At 43.3% G+C, this 15,248-nt stretch overlaps 2 protein-coding genes across 14 annotated transcripts in view; one reads left to right on the top strand and one right to left on the bottom strand.

The window, feature by feature from the left end:
• The window catches only part of ERC1 (ELKS/RAB6-interacting/CAST family member 1), a 390,663-nt gene extending 384,586 nt beyond the window's left edge, over positions 1-6,077 (bottom strand). For 7 of the 12 annotated variants that reach the window (XM_019925892.3, XM_019925893.3, XM_019925896.3 and 4 more), the window contains exon 1: positions 5,942-6,076. The gene's annotated coding sequence lies outside the window, so the exon portion shown is untranslated. Of the gene's footprint in view, positions 1-5,507; positions 5,581-5,785; positions 5,920-5,941 lie in introns of those variants that run through there. The other 5 variants (XM_073789251.1, XM_073789255.1, XM_073789254.1 and 2 more) reach the window with 3 other exon arrangements.
• Positions 6,078-6,241: 164 nt separating this feature from the next.
• RAD52 (RAD52 homolog, DNA repair protein) overlaps positions 6,242-15,248 on the top strand; it is a 54,654-nt gene continuing 45,647 nt past the window's right edge. The window contains exon 1 of one of the 2 annotated variants that reach the window (XM_033867248.2): positions 6,242-6,659. The gene's annotated coding sequence lies outside the window, so the exon portion shown is untranslated. Of the gene's footprint in view, positions 6,668-15,248 lie in introns of both variants that reach the window. The other variant, XM_033867246.2, reaches the window with a different exon arrangement.

Below are 15,248 nucleotides of genomic sequence, written 5' to 3'. Positions count from 1 at the left end.
AAAAAAAAAAAGAAGAAGCCAGTTGGGTGGGGAAATACACCCTCAAGGAACTTCATTCCATTACTAAGAAACTCCTCTAAAAGTTCTCAGTACCTCTCTGCCTTCACTGATAGCTGGCTTTCCCAGGATGCCTCTTCCCATGCAGCCCTTTCAGGTGGAGGCTATGAAGTCTCTCACGTGGCACACCCAATATTGGGAAACGAGGCAGTTACCCTTCTTTCTTCCACTGCCACCTCCAGACCACTATTCCTGAACCTCATATAAAATCCTTGTTACTCTGATTTTCATGCTACTCAGTAACACAGTCTTCTACCTCCACCTCTTCACTATCAGCTAGTGATGACCTGGACACCCTCCACACTCAGCGAGGATATGCTGGCAGCTAGCTTACATCGCCACTATCTTCTACGCCACCACTCCTGGATCTTTCCAATACTATAAACCTGGATGAGGCAGCTAACACCAGTTCCTCTAACCCAGAGGTCCCCAACCTTTTGGCACCAGGGACTGGTTTCATGGAAGACAATTCTCCCACGGCCGGGGTGGGGGTCGGGGGGCTGGTGGATGGTTCAGGTGGTGATGCAAGCGGTGGGGAGCGGCAGATTACACTTCGCTCGCTCGCCTCTCACCTCCTCCTGCCGTGCAGCCCAGGGGTTGGGGACCCCTGCCCTAACCCATCTTCTGCAGTAAGCAGATCTCCATTCTCTGCGTCTAGCCATTTACAACTAGTTGTGACTTCACTTAATTGTACCATTCTCCATTCAGTCATCAAATATTTAGTAAGTATCTGTTATTTGCTTAGTAGAGAACAAATGACAGTCCCTGTTCTCATGAAATCTAGGACATAATTTTTCGTATTTTCCACAAAGACAGCATAAAAAGATCTAACTGAAGTCTAGACACATTACAACTACTACATTTCCTTTATTTATCAGTCTGGGAACCATGTCAGTTCTAGAAAACTAGAATTATTGTCTGATGTAACCTAGTGAATCCATGCTGTATCCCAGCAATCACCTTTCCCCTGACAAGGCTTCTAAAACTACTTTTTAACTTTTTAAATAATCTGTTCTAAAATATTGCGATAATTGAATTAGATTCCTCAATCTGTAAGTGTGTAACTGTGCTGCCCTAAACAGTAGCCACTAGTCACAGTGGCTATTTAAATTAATTGCAATAAAATTAACAATACAGTTTCTCAGTCACACTGGCCACATTTCAAGTGCTCAAAAAGCACATGTAACTAGTGGCTACTGTATCTGATGGTCAAAGATAGAACATTTCTATCATCACACAAAGTTCTATTAAACAGTGCTGGTCTAAAGTTTTTGCTATTCACTTCCTTCTTCCCCGGAAAAAGTTAAAATGACAGATCCTTTTCCAGTCTCCCGAGCACTCTCTGGGGCTCCAAAATATCCTAAGGAATTCCATACTTCACGATCATTATCACCATCATCAAAGTCACCATGATCAAAATCACCACCACCACAATGTCATCCTCAGGGCAGCTGATTTTTATTGAGTACTTACTGTATTCCAAGCATCTTATTAAAAGCTTTATGAGCATTAGCTCATTTATTCTTCACAACAATCACATCAGATAGGACTATTATTCTCATCTAATGAGAGTTTAACTGAGTTTTAGACAATAAGGTTTCTCATCCAAAGTTATACAGCTAGGAAGTGACAGCAATCCACAAACAGTTTAAGCAAATTAATCATGTAATTATTTTGCCTTTTTAAGACAACACACTTTTTCACAGAAAGGAGAAGTGATGCCCACACCTCACACTAGCACTCAACATTCCAGCCAGACCAAACTATCTTCAGATCACTCTACTTGCCCTACAGCTTTCTTGCCTTTGGGTCCTGCACATGCTGTTCCCTCTGCTTGCATCCTTTTCATCTGGCCAAATACTACTTATCCTTAAGATCTCATCTCAGATCTTCCTACAATCCATCCTATGAGCCCATTCATGCAACTAAATAAACCACTAACTAATTTGACTTTTACACAAACCTATGCTTCTATTCAATCAGAGAATATTAAAAGTAACACTAAATGGCTTCACTACCATTTAACTGGAAACAAAGTAATTCACAAACGTTTTCCCCACATAATACGCAAAACAATACTTTACTTAAAACCAAAGGTCAGGGCCTCCCTGGTGGTGCGGTGGTTAAGAATCCACCTGCCAATGCAGGAGACATGGGTTCAAGCCTTGGTCTGGGAAGACCCCACATGCCACGGAGCAACTAAGCCCGTGCGCCACAACTACTGAGCCTGCGCTCTAGAGCCCACGAGCCACAACTGCTCAGCCTGCACACCTAGAGCCCACACACCGCAACAAAGAATAGCCCCCGCTCGCCGCAACTAGAGAAAGTCCACGTGCAGCAACGAAGACCCAACGCAGCCAAAAATAAATTAATTTTTTTTAAAAAAAGAGAGCTTTAAAACCAAAGGTCAGGGGAATGACTGCTAATGAGTTTGGGGCTTCTTTCTGGGAGGATGAAAATGTTCTAAAATTGATCGTGGTGATGAATGTACCAAACGAATTTAATTGTACACTTTAATGGGTGAATCGTATGGTATGTGGATTGTCTCTCAATAAAGCTGTTATTTAAAAAAAAAAAAAAAAGGTCTGCAGATAGCTAGACTTAAATTATAAAAACAAATATTAAGCCTGCAAAAAAAAATACATAGGGGATAAAAATACTAAATGCCGTGTTATTGCACAAAATTTCACTTTTAAAATAGCTAAATGCCGTGTTACTGCACAAAATTTCACTGGATAGGAAAAACAAGAAACTGGAAACAGTGTCTGTCTTCAGGAGTAACTGGATGGGAAAGAAGAGACTTAATTTTTTCCCTGTATGCTTTTATAACTTCTGATTTGATACATGTATTAAAAAAATAAGTGTCCATATAATTAGTAACAACAGTGTCATACCTCTCCTTAGTACAAGTATAAACTCCCAGGTTGCATATTTTGTTCTGAAAAGAATAAAGAATGAAATATATATGTTTTTAAAAATCAGTCGAAGGAAGTAAAAAACTGAAAGATTCTTACATTTGTCTCATCTCACACTAAAAAGCATTTAGTCATTTCTCTGTTATTAGACATTATAATCAGGCAGAATTCTTTCTCACCCAACAGTCTGACACATCTTTAAGCAATGACACAGTTGACCATTCCCTCCTCCTTGAAAACTTCCTTTCCTTCATTTGTAGTACATCACACTCTCCTGGCTTTCCTCCTTCCTCAATAACCTCTTATTAATCTCCTTTGCTGAATTCCTCTTCATTTCCCAAGAAGGTGTCCAGAAGGTAAGTTCCATGAAGGTGGGAATTTTTGTCAGCTTTGTTCACTACTGTATTCCCAAAGGCTAAAAAAAGTACCCAGAACCGTACTCAATAAATAACTGTTGAATGAATACATGAATGAATCAGCACCTCCAGGCTCACATTTTGGAAAGCCATAGAAGTAAACTATATTCCACATAACCTTTATGCTTAATTTACTTTATTACATTATATTTCTCTGAAAATTGTTTATTAAAATTGTTTATTATTGGATTAGCCAAAATACTTCATTCCCTGCTCTTCCTCCATCAATGTGTTTTACACAGAATGTGCAAAACGCACATTTAACAGCTCTCATACTACTTCTAAAAGCATAAACATAGCATAGAAAAAGAGCAGTTGTTGCTATGGGAATTTTCACTTTTGTTTCTAGTACTAACGTTGAATTAACACAATGACATACTTATCTGACTTTAGTAATTAAAAAAAGGGGGGGACACCCCAGTAGACTTAACTAAGATATCACAGTAATGACTAGCAAGCCACATTTCTTGAAAAATAAAACATACCAGTTTTCTCAGTCTTAAGAAATTCTAAAGAGAAATAGAACACTTCTACCCTACATTTTCCCCAAATCATATGATTGCATTCCAACAAGAGGAATCACATCCCACTGTCAGCCATGGAAATGTCATTTTAGCACTATACAAAGTTTCACCGCTATTTTAGTTCACATTTGTCCCCATGTGTACCCCATTAAATCAAAGTATAATTTATAAGCCAAAACCAGATTATGTGAATTTTAATCTTTCCTTCTAAGTGACTAATCCAATATCAAAACTATTATTATACCAACTTATAATTTGACCTGTCAGAATACAATTAAATCTTTAGTTTATAATTACAAATTGGACCACACCCTTTCTCACTTAATAGCTATTATATCATCTGTTTCCTACAAATTTTGTCAAGCAGAAATATTTGCTAGAATAATCTGCTCATTAAGTAGGCATGTTAAAAAAAGGCACCTACTGACACTCACTCTGTATATTTCTCTCTCAGGTTATGGGAAAGCACTTCCCTGGCTAAGTTCCCAAATAAATTGAGTAAGCCTTTGGAAAGTCACTGCTTAAACTCCATTTCATGACGGTTTCCCTTCCTCCATAAATGAATTACTGAGAGTCATGCCTACTTCCATCCATTATATAACAAATGTCAATCTCAGGGCCTGTTTTCCGAGGAAGAATAGCTTAAATGATATTAACTGATAGGTAAGGCCAGTGAATACTGTAATCTAATAGGGAGCAGGAATCCAGAAAAGAAGATTCTGATTCAATGTTCTAGGTTGTGAAACACTGAAGCGAAGAACGTTGAACATTGTTTACTCTTAGTAACATCTCCCTATACGACAGACACATGCCCCCCAAAATGTTACTAAAGAGCATTTTAAAAGCACCTGACTCCAAGAACGTTTCTGAGAAATTGAGGGACCTACCAAAAAAAAAATTATTCCACTTCACTTTTAAAGTGTCTAATAAAGACATGTGCAATTGATAAATTTTAGAAATCTCCAATAATTAAGTGTTAATTAAGTGTAACTTTACAACAATTAAACACAAAATAGCTGTCAAGGTTTACTAACACATGAGTTATAAAGACAGTTGTGCTTCAAAACATTTAAGCACGTTTCGCATAATTAGCGCCAACAGAACTATTCAAATTGTTCATTGTATCCATCCAAAGCAGTCAACCAGAACCACGTGCGACTACTCCTCAGAAACGTGTCTTCCAAAGCAACCACCTGATCCTCAGGCCCTCTCTTAAGGGGCCAGGATAGAGCTCTGAAAACGAGGTGGCATAGAGATCGTTCAGGCACAGAAGAAAGACTGGAAGATAACGCCTTTAAGGAACTAAGTGTACTGGGACCTATTCCCCAATGTTGCTGCCAGAAGGAAGTTGTCTAACCCAAGATCTCGCTCTTCTTGAACGGTGCAGAACTCCAAACCCATCCACGCTCACACCCCGAGCCAAAAGCAGAGGGATTCTCCCCGCCCTCGACGCCCCACCCGCTCCGCCTGGAGGAAAAAAAGACCCCAAATCCTAAAGTAGAGGTGCGAGACCTAGTGCAATAGCTTCTCGAACTGCCTCAAAGGCAACATCCACAGCTCATCTTCCTTCTGGAAGCCAAGCCTCCATCTCCTACCTGACCACTTCATAGCAGGAAAAAAACCAGAATCCTCGTCTCTTTCAACGCTGTACATCAATACTCAAACCCCAGACCCAGCCGACCGCACCCCAGCCTCCCGGGGCTCCGCGAGACGTACACCTCCCCACCTCGCCCGCAACACCACGCCTCAGAAGCCGGGCGCCCGCAGCCGCCGCCGCCGCCCCCGATCTCGTCGGTGGGCTGGGTGGGGCCGCCCTCCCGGACGTCCCATCCCCCCCGCAGAGCGCGGAGGGGGAGGGGTCCCCGCGCCTCACCTACGGCTCCGCCCTCCCCGGGGGCGCGCTGCCGGGACCCAGCCAGGGCCGTGAGGAGGAGCGGGCGGAGGAGAGCCGAGGGGCCTAGCGCCAGCAACGGGCGGGAAGCTCCAGGCGCCGCCCGATCCCGAGCTGCCGCCACAGCGGCCGTCTCACCCTGCTCAGTGCTGCCGGTGCCGGTGCCGCTGCCGCTGCTGCCCGGGCGCCGTCGCCGCCCCCAACGCCGCCGCCACCACTACCACCGCCGCCGCCGCCACCGCCGCCGCCAACACAGCCACAGCTCGGCCCGGGCGCCCGACGTCACCGCGCCCCGCCCCCTGCGCGATTTCCCCAGCCCCGCCCCTGGCTGACGTCAGCGCGAGCCCCGCCCCCGCCCGACCGCGCCCGGTAGGCGTCCCGCAGCCTCCCGGGAGCGCGACTCGGGCGCGCGCCGGCCTCGGGCGCTTTCCGGGGTCTGGCGGGCGGGGGCTCTGGGCTGCCGGCAGGCGGGGGCGCACAAGCGCACACGGCAGCCGCGGGTCGGGCGGGTCTGTCTCCTCCCGCTTGCCGTAGGAGGCGGTGCGGCGCGGACAGTGGGCCGCCGCCTCCGCCGCTGCCTCAGGGGGCCAGTCACGCAGAACCCTGGGCTAGCCGCCCGGAGCAGCCTGGCGCCCGCGGACAGGTGGGCTTCCCGCCCGGAGGCCCTCGGGTTGCCCGCACGGCCCGGGAGACACCGCCAACGGCCTTTTCGCGGTTCGTCTCGGCGGCCGGGTAGGGAGGGCGGGGCGGACGGCCGTCCCAGTCCTCGCGGGCGGCAGCTGGCCCGGCGTCGGGCTCCCCAGTTTCTGGTACCGAAGCGCAGACGGTTTCCTTGTCGGAGCCACGCACCGTTAATGTAAGGCCGTAAGTAAGCTATCGTTGCACTAAGAAAGTAAGAGTGATTTGAATCGTGTTTTTTCCCGGCTGGCGATTGTTTTATCAGTAACTCTAAACGCCCCTGAGAGCAGTTGAGTCACCGCCAGCGTCCACACCCTCGTGGCCCCACTGTCACTTTCCCGTCCCTCGTCGGGGTTCTCGTCCCTTAATTCGTCATCGCATCCCCATCCCGCCCAGCGTCCCCCGGCCTGCTGTACAGTCGCCCCCTTCCGGAGGGTCCGTACGCGGCCGCCGCTGTCAGGACCGCTGCCGGGGGATGCTCGGTCCTGCCAAATGAAGCATCCTCAAGTGTTTCATTTTCTCGAGCACCCGACTTCACTCAGGAATAAACCAACTTCCTTTGACTGGTTCTCACGATCCTTCTTATCTGACTGCTGATCCGTTCGTCCTGCTGCTCCCCAGCGGTGTGGTGAGATGAAGGGAAAGCAAAGTGGACTCATCTTATCTTTCTAGTTTCCATTCTGCCAGTGTCTACGTGTGTGACCTTGGGAAAATCCCATTACTCCTGGGTCCTGCTTTTTGTAACTGTAAAAGGGGGTGTGAACGAGATGTCTCAGATCTATCCCATCCCTGAAATGTGGGGATCTGAAGAGTGTGAGATGCTAAGCATTGTTATTCATGCACGGGAGTACTGTCAATATCACAGACACAGAAATTTTTTTGGTTTCTTTTTTGTCATTCCATTGTTCTTTTTTCTTATTTACTACTCTGCCCCACATATCTTTTTTTAAACCTACACTTAGGATTTTTTTTTTTTTAATTAAAGCTGGCTGAGTGCATGCATTCGTTGCCTCTTCTTCCTGGAACCCCATTAAAATGCTAACAAAGGAATGAAAAATGATAGAAACCCGTACAAAACAGAAAATGGGAAGGGAGCCACCAAGAGATTTTTTTTTTCTAATTTTACACACAGAAAGTGGGTGAGGTCTGATTAAACAAAATGGAAGAAACCATAATGTGGAATAGGCGTGGGGGGGGGGTGCTGCAGCTGAAGAAGGAGGCCTACCTGCCAGAAGTGATTTAGAGAAGCTGAAATTTGGAGACACTGACAAGACAGAGCAAGAGTGAGAAGCAGGGCTGAAAACAAGGACACGAAATAAAGTTCTCTATGTAGAACAGCAGAACCCTCCCTATACCTCAGATACAATAGCTAGGAATTTATCCCAGGCTAAAAGTCAAGGTTTCTCATCATCTCTGGGGAGCATTTAATGACTAAGAGTAGAGCATTCTTTATTCTGACAATAGCCAGTTTCCTACCCACTCACCCTAGAGGGAAGTTGTGCAAGTTGGCAAGACCCTCCCAAGTTCTAAAGATGCGTCATCAGCATCCAACTACTTCATCTTAAATATGAATGGACAACCAGGGACTGTTAGGTGTTCAAGGGAAGTCTGTAACTTGGGGCTGGGGAAGGGAGGGAGAGGATAAGGAGAAAATGTGACCACAGAGGAAAAAGAAACTTCAGAGAACTTAAAAATATGCTCACAAACTTTTATTACAGGTATGAAACAAGGATAATGTACTCAGATAAGTAACAATCCAAGAACAAAAAGTAAGTCTTGAAATTAGAAATAGGAAATTGCCAAAATTATAAATTCACTGGAAGTGTTGAAAGGTAAAGTCCGTGCAATTTTAAGAAGAATAGAAGAAATACGCAAAGAGATGGAAATTGCAAGAGAAAATATAAGAAAAATAAAAAGTCTATCCAACAGGACTAATACCACAAGAGAAAGAGAAAAGAGAGTAAATAAAAGATGGAAAGTTACCCCAAAAATAATGGAACAAAATTTCCCAGAGCTGAAAATGTCCATTAGTGGGGAACAAAAACAACTTTGTGAAATGTTAAAACTCTAAAGATAAAGAGAAGATCCTGAATTTCCAAAGGAAAAATGTGACCCATAGGGACCTCCCTAGTGGTCCAGTGGTAAAGAATCTGCCTTCCAATGCAGGGGACGCAGGTTCGATCCCTGGTCGGGGAACTAAGATCCCACATGCCGTGGAGCAACTAAGCCGGTGTGCCTCAGCTAGAGCCCACATGCCACAAACTACAGAGCCCACGCTCTGGAACCCATGCACCACAACTAGAGAGAGAGAACCTGCATGCCACAACTGGAGAGAAGCCCACACACCTAAAGGAAAGATCCCAAGTGCCGCACCTAAGACCCGACGCAGCCAAAAATAAATAAATAAATAATAATAATTTTTAAAAGTGACCCGTAAAAGAGTAAGACTCACACTGCGATTAGAATTCTTACCAGCAACACTAGATATGAGAAGATAACAATGACCTTCAAGTTTCTGAGGGAAATATTTCTTTAACTTCAAATTCTAAGAATTTTTTTATTAAGAAAAAAACTCTATTCCTAGCTGAATTATCATTAAGAGAGCAAAATGAAAACATTTTCAGATATGCAGAGACTCATAAACTCAAACTCCCACATAGGCTTTTTTTCAAAATTTAAAGATGAGATAGAAATGAGGTTTCTGACAGCATCACTATCCAGGATTCACTAGATCTAATTCAATAGTAAAGGGAAATCCTAAGAGCTAGGCTAGATTGGGATGGAAGGATAGGAGTTCTGGGAGAGGATTCAACTGAATAATTACTATGATAGAAAGCTTAGAAAATGCTGGTTTCTGATGTTCAACTTTTAGACCAAACCTGTTAATAAATTATAATCTTGCTGTAGTTGAAGCATAGTTTATACCAATGTTGACAACATAAAGGTAAAAATACAGCTGGCAGTTTAAGATGTAAACATAGGAAAGGTAGAGGTAAAGGGAAAAGCACTCAAGAGACGATGTGTATAGTTGGCAGAATAAGAAGCAGTTGCTAAAGTGTACTGTTAGAAGTAGGAAAAGTGACCAGTGGAGGAGCAAGGAATTATTAGGCTTACTGAGAGGATAGGAAGAAACGAGGTACAGGGTTTATAATTAAGCTAAATCGTCATCAAGAAATAATAGAAGACTTAATATCGTTAAAATAAGCAGTACTCCTCCGTTTGTTCTGCACATTCTATGCAATCCTATCAAAAATCCCAGCTGCCTTTTTTTTTTTTCCTAGAAATTGACAAGCAGATCCTAAAATTCACATGGCAATGCAAGGGACTCAGAATAGCCAAAAGAATCTTGAAAAAAAAAAAAAAAGTTGAAACACTCATTCTTCCTGCTTTCAAAACTGACTGCAAAACTACAATAATCAAGATAGTGTGTTGTACCAGAATAATGATAGACGTATATATCATGGAAAAGAATTGAGACTTCAGAAATAACCCACACATTTGTGGACAGTTGATTCACTGGGAAAATAGTCTTCTCAACAAAGGGTGCTGGGATAGTTGTATAACCACATGCAAAAATTAATTAAAGGAACTTCCCTGGTGGCGCAGGGAATCCGCGCCAAGGGAAGGGACATGGGTTCGACCCATGGTCCAGGAAGATCCCACATGCCACAGAGCAACTAAGCCTGTGCACCACAACTATTGAGCCTGCACTCTAGAGCCCACGAGCCACAACTACTGATCCCACGTGCCACAACTACTGAAGCCCATGTGCCTAGAGCCCATGCTCCACAACAAGAGAAGCCACCGCATTGAGAAGCCCATACACCGCAACGAAGAGTACCCCCGCTCACCTCAACTAGAGAAAGCCCACACGCAGCAGTGAAGACCCAATGCAGCCAAAATTAATTAATTAATTAAATTTTTAAAAACTTAATTCAAAATGGATCATAGACCTAAATATAAATGCTAAAACTATAATACTCTTAGAAAAAAACTGGTGTAAACCTTCATGACCTTTGATTAGGCAATAGTTTCTTAGCTATGAAACCAAAACCGTAAGTGACAAAATTTTAAAATTGGACTCCATCAAAATGGAATATAGAAAACTTTTGTATATTCAGCTTTAAAAAGTATGGTGAGCCTTGAAGACATTATACCAAATGAAATAAGCCAATCACAAAAGGACTGTATATTGTATGATTTCATTTATATGAGGTACCTAGAATAGTAAAATTCATAGAGACAGAAAGCAGAAGGGTGGTTGCCAGGGGTTGGGGGAAGGCAGATGGGCATTTGCAAGCCAACCAAACCTGCCAACACCTTGATATTGGATGTCCAGCCTCCAGAAATGTGTGAAATAAATTTCTGTTGTTTATGCTGCCCAGTCTGTGATATTTTGTTATGGCATCCTCACCAGACTAATACAGATTTTGGTACTGAGAAGTGGGGTACTACTGTAACAAATACCTTAAAAATGTGGAAGGGGCTTTGGAAGTGGGTAATGAGTGGAGGCTGGAAGATATTTGAGGTGCATGTTAGGAAAAGCCTAGATTGCCTTGAAGAGAGACTCTTGGTAGAAATGTAAACGTTAAAAGGTGACTGTAGTGAGATCTCAGAAATGAGGCGCATGTTATTGGAAACTGGAGGAAAGGTGACCCTTATTATAAAGTGGCAAAGAACTTGGCCAAACTGTTTCCTAGTGTTCTGTGGAAGGTAGAAATTAAAAGTGATAAACTGTGATATTTAGCTGCAGAGATTTCTAAGCAAAGTGTTGGTGGTGCGGCCTGATTTCTTCTTACTGCTTAAAGTATACAGGAGGTGAGAGATAAATTAAAGGCGTTGTTAAGCAAAAAGGAACCAGAACCTAAAGATTTGGAAAATTCTTAGCCTATCTACAATATTGTAACTTGCAAGAAATATATACTGGTGAGCATTTTGTAATATGCTTAAATGTCAAATCACTATGTTGTACACCTGAAACTAACATGTACATATAATACAATACATCAACTATACTTCAATTAAAAAAAAAAAGAAATATACATTTGGTCATTCATATGACCAAAATATATCTCATATTTGGTCTTCATCCAAGGTTCTTGACTCACAGCTCCCAAAACCCTTGGAATTTCCTGAGGGATAAGAGCAACGGGAACTTCTCTTGTCATAATGTTTGGTCTCTACTCCTCAGTTCCTGAAATCACTTTCAGAGTCATAAAGGTAAAATGGATGTCTTGTTATTTGTAACAAGCCCCTTTCTACCACAACAGGATTTATGTTAATGAGGTGACTTTTGGAAAGCCCTAAGTATGGGGACTTGTCAGCAAAGAAGCCAACCATGAATACAGGATTGGAACTTTCAGTCCCACCCCCTGACCTCCAGGGAGGGAAGAGAGGCTAGAGGTTGAATCAGTTGCCAATGACCAATGATTTGATCAATTATGTCTATGTAATGAAGACTCCACAACACTCAAAAGGACAAGGCTCAGAGAGCTTCTGGTTGGTGAATACCTGGATAAGTGGGGAGAGTGACACACCAGGAGAGGGCGTGGAAGCTCTGCGCCCTTTCCCCATACCTTGCCCTATGCGTCTGTTCCATCTGGCTCTTCCTTTTATAATATCCTTTGATAACAAACCAGTCATCCAGTATGTAAAAATGTTTCTCTGAGTTCTATGAGCCACTCTGGCAAATTAATCAAACCCAAGAAAGGGGTCATAAGAACCTTTGATTTATAGCCATCAGTCAGAAGTACGGTCCACAAGCTGGACTTGCAATTGGCATCCTGAGCTGGGAGAGATTGTTGGAACCTCCAGTTTGTGCCCAGGTGGTCAGAAGCACAGGTAACAACCTTGCTTGCATCTGGCATCCTGAGAGGGCAAGAGGGGTGTACAGCGGTCTTGTGGGGCTGAGCATTTAACCTGCAGAACCTGATGCTGTCTCTGGGTAAATAGTGTCAAAATTGAGCTGAGGTGCAGGAGACCCAGCTGGTACCCAGAGACTTGCTCCTTGGTGGTGTTGGGAAACCACCCCAACTCCTCGCATGTTGGAATTAGGTGTAGAACCCAATTACTATCCATATTACGTTAAAGAAGTATGTTCTGGAGAATACATCAAGGGTGTAACTGGATAGTCATTTGATAAAGAGGTCATGGGTGCAACTCATGGATTTAATCAGTCATCGCATAAGTAACCAGGAATAGAAATAAGATTATACCAGTAGAAACACTGCCAGTTTGAACTAAGGGGCATAGAGACAACAAAATGGAGGAATACTGTCAGACTTCTGGGAGTCTACAGGATAGGACAATAGAGCTACCTGGCTGCCAATTCACATCACCCTTCAAGAAAAGCGAGAAATGACACCAAAAGTGATTCAGAGATCAACAGGGCTGCTACTCCAGCCACCAGCCCAGAGAGTACAGGTCTGGGGGGCAAGCTGTCTCCTTGGTTTCAGTGGAGCCTGCTACCAACCAGTGCCTCAGGAATAAAGCTGATGCCCAGGGCTGAGGGGCTGGAGCCACCACCCAGGGCCAAGGGGATGAGGTTGCCACCCCAGTGGGCCTGGAAGGCAGAGCATTGAGCCCAAAAGGATTACTCTTGAGCCTTAAAATCTAATGAAATTTGCCTTGCTGGGTTTTGTACTCGCTTTGGACCCATTTCCCTTTCTTCTTCCTGATTTCTCTCTTTTAGAATAGAATATCTCTCTATGCCTGTCTCACCAGTGTATTTTGGAACCACATAACTTGTCTGATGTCGCAGGCTCACAGCTGGCAAGGAATTTTGCCTTCGAGTGAATCATATCTCAAGTCTCAACCATACCTGATGATATTCAGGTGAGACTTTGCACTTAGAGTTGATGCTGGAATGGGTTAAGACTTTGGGATGGGGTGAATGTGTTTGCCTGTGAGAAGGACAAGAATTTTGGGTATCCAGAGGGCAGAATGTTTTGGACTGAGCTGCATTCTCCCAAAATTTATGTGTGGAAGCCCTAACCCACAATGTGACTATATTTGGAGACAGGGCTTTTAAAGAGCTGGTTACGGTTAAATGAGGTCATATACAGTCTGTGGTATTTTGTTATGGCAGCCCTAGTAGACTAATTCAGACACCACCAGGAAAGTGAGAAGACAATACACAGAATGGGAAAAAATTTGCAACCACATATTTGATATTATATCCAGAATATGTAAATAATTCTTAAAAGTCAACAATAAAAAGACAACCCATTAATACATGGGTACAGGATTTGAATAGGTATTTCTCCAAAGAAGATATATAAATAGCCAATAAGTACATGAAAAGATGTTCAACATCATCAGTCATTAGGGAAATGCAAATTGAAACCACAGTGAGAAACCACACCCACTAGGATGGCCATAATCAAAAAGAGTGTAACTGTTAGTGAGGACTTAGAGAAATCAGAACCCTCATACACACCTGGTGGAAATGTAAAATGGTGTAAGTGCCTGACAGTTCCTTGAAATGTTGAATATAGAGTTACCATAAGACCCAGCAATTCTACTCCTAGCTGTATACCTAAAAGAATTTAAGATACCCACACAAAACCACAAACTTTTGTATATGAATATTATAGCAGCATTATTCATAGTAGCTGGACAGTGGAAACCAAATCATGAATCAGTTCAAAAAAAATAATAATTTTTAACAAATTACTGACCTGCAAGAAAGTAAAAGAATTGCCCCCAAAGACTCAGTGGCTTATAAAGTGCAAATATTTATTTTTAAGTTAGTTGGGATTTGACAGCTGGAGGGAGGGGTGGTCAGCTGCTGTGCTGTGCTCGAGGTACGAATCAGTTCCACACATCTCCCATTCAAGAACCAGACTAAAGGAGCAGTAGTCACCTGGGTTGTATTTTCCTCATGATGGCAAACAAGCATACAAGAGGCTAAGCCACAGAATCACTTGAAGCTTCTGCTCAAGTGTGTCATATGTCCTGTGTGCTCACACTTCATTAACCAAAGCAAGCCACGCAGCCAGGTCCAACATAATGGTGTGGGAAAGTATACTCCTTTCACGGAGTAGAGGAAAGGAAGAAAAAAGGGAAGGAAAAAGACATGCCTTTCCCTTTAAGAAAACTTCCTAAAAAATTGTGCACACCACTTCTTTTTATATCCCATGGTAAGAGCTCAGTTCATGGTCATTCCTTGCTGAAGGGCAGATTGGAAATATAGACTTTATTGTGGATGGTCATGTACCCAGTTAAAATTAAGAAGTTATATTACTAAAATAAGGAGAAAATGACTATTGAGAAAAGCTATCAATTTGCCACAAACTTCTAAAACAATTAACTGATATTTAAAAACTTAATAGAGACTGCCCTGGTGACGCAGTGGTCAAGAACCTGCCTGCCAATGCAGGGGGCACGGGTTCGAGCCCTGGTCCGGGAAGATCCCACATGCCGAGGAGCAACTAAGCCTGTGAGCCACAACTACTGAGCCCACGTGCCACAACTACTGAAGCCTGCATGCCTAGAGCCTGTGTTCTGCAGCAAGAGAAGCCACCGCAATGAAAAACCCACGCACCGCAACAAAGAGTAGCCCCTGCTCACCGCAACTAGAGAAAACCCGTGCGCAGCAATGAAGACCCAACGCACCCAAAAATAAATAAATGAAATAAATAAATTTATAAATAAATGAAGACAGGGAGGATAGAAAAGGCAATCTCCTACTTTAAATCTACTTAGAGTCCCTTAAGGAGAATCTAGAGAAAGGAGGTAAGCATCTGTTCATATAATGGGTTCATAT

The sequence above is a fragment of the Tursiops truncatus genome, chromosome 11 (assembly GCF_011762595.2).
Source record: "Tursiops truncatus isolate mTurTru1 chromosome 11, mTurTru1.mat.Y, whole genome shotgun sequence".
NCBI lineage: Eukaryota > Metazoa > Chordata > Mammalia > Artiodactyla > Delphinidae > Tursiops > Tursiops truncatus.
This window is presented reverse-complemented; position numbering and strand designations above follow the sequence as displayed.